Source organism: Poecilia formosa, unplaced genomic scaffold (genome assembly GCF_000485575.1).
Source record: "Poecilia formosa unplaced genomic scaffold, Poecilia_formosa-5.1.2 Scaffold320, whole genome shotgun sequence".
NCBI classification, from domain to species: Eukaryota; Metazoa; Chordata; class Actinopteri; order Cyprinodontiformes; family Poeciliidae; genus Poecilia; species Poecilia formosa.
This window is the reverse complement of record NW_006800259.1, coordinates 51,633-53,454: the sequence shown is the minus strand read 5'-3', so window position 1 is coordinate 53,454 and position 1,822 is coordinate 51,633. Positions and strand designations below refer to the sequence as shown.

Sequence of the window (1,822 nt, the reverse complement as noted above, 5' to 3'; positions counted from 1 at the left end):
AGATACCAAAAGGAATTAATTCAGTAGAATGCAGGGGGTGGGAGATATTCAAGTTTAGAAATGTCCTCTACAGAGGACAAAAATGAACTACTGGTAGTCAGGAGGTTAACCCAACCTGAAAGCTCAGAAAGTTTTAAAAGTTTTGCTCAGTTCATTTTAAATACATTCTTGGATCTCTGACTGAAGCTTCCCTCACCCTGCTCTCAGTGAAGGCGACTCTTTTTCTCCTGCTCTGCATCCTGAGCTGAACTTTTAAAGACTCTTTGCACATCTTCTGAAATGAGCCTTGGATCCTCTGGACGTACCAAATGACATTATTACATGTTCTGGTTATTACATGTTCTGGTTATTACATGTTCTGGTTATTACATGTTCTGGTTATTACATGTTTGACATTTGTCAAAAATATGGATGTAGAATTAGGATTATTGATGAAGGTAAATAAAGTAACCCTAACCGTAACAAAACAAACTTTTGACCATTTCATAATCTGTTAAATCATGTTTGATGACATCATCCTGTCCAGGAACTGCAGTTCAAACATGATCTGCTGTAAACTGGTACCGTGACGCTTCTCTCAGTTTAACATGTTACTGACATGTTGGACATGATTTATTCACACAGAGACAAAAAACACGAACATTATTACAAAAACATACATTCCTAATTTGTGTAATATTTTAATCACACTTTTAATTTTAATTTAACACAAAAATAAAAGAAGAAAACACTGCAAACAAATATACTGAACAGAACCAGAACCGAACCAGAACCAAACTCAGTAACCCAACAAATCCTCAGAGCAGGTTGGCGTTCATAAGATTTAAATGCTTCATGATCTGATGTGTAATGATGGACTGATGCAGTTTCTCCTCCTCGTTTTTCCCTTCATGAGGAGAGAAAGTTTGCAGAGAGCAGCCAGTCAGAGCTGAGCGTCTGAAGAACCTTCAGCTTCTCTGGATCTGATCAAATGAAACACAAATTAAAGCCATTTACTGTTTTATTTAACATTTACTGTTTTAAGTTTTAAAGTGCAGTAATCCAGATATTATTCCACTAATCTCTTTGTTTTTGTTGACAAAAGTTTCATATGTAAGTGAAAAAATGAAATCTGGCTTTTCTTGCAGATGAACCAGATCTGTACAACGTGTCACAATCAGATTATGAATCTGGTAAAACTTTATTCATCAGTAAATGTCATATTTTCACCACATTTACACAAATTATATTTAGTTTGTTGGTTTTGCTCAGTTATTTAAATGTTATTTATAATGTTATAAGTTACAGAAATCTGCTGTATTTTTATTGTAGATGATGATGTCACAGCAGAGCGGGACAACTTCAAACGCCAAAACTGTGAGTTGAATATTTTGTGTTTTTAATTTTCAGTTCAGTCTCATCATTCTGAATATTCAGGGTTTTTATTGGTAAATAGATACATTATAACTTTATTTCCTTCATGCTGGAGGAGATGCAGTCATGTGACTCATAATCTGAAAAAACAATTATTTAGTTCTTTAGAATAGTTAATTATTTGAAACATTTGTGGATAGATTAATGAAAATAATGGATAATTAGTGACTACTGAGTCAAACACAATGATTAACCAAAGATAAATTATAATTAAACATAATTAATTGATTAAAAATAACTTTGACTATATTCTGGTATATTTAAGTCTTTTCTGTTCCTTCTGCATCTGGTCCAGATTTTCTTCATCCAGTATCATTATTCTGTAAATAATGATATTATTCTGTAAATAATGATATTATTCTGTAAATAATGATATTATTTTGTAAATAATTATATTATTCTGTAAATA

The 1,822-nt window shown here is 32.1% G+C and overlaps 1 long non-coding RNA gene across 1 annotated transcript in view; it reads left to right on the top strand.

Moving 5' to 3' along the window:
- The window catches only part of LOC107833073 (uncharacterized), a 10,526-nt gene extending 9,169 nt beyond the window's left edge, over positions 1-1,357 (top strand). The window contains exons 3-4 of the long non-coding RNA XR_001658780.1: positions 1,128-1,172; positions 1,312-1,357. This is a non-coding gene — a long non-coding RNA (uncharacterized LOC107833073). The remainder of the gene's footprint in view (positions 1-1,127; positions 1,173-1,311) is intronic.
- Positions 1,358-1,822: the final 465 nt, after the last annotated feature.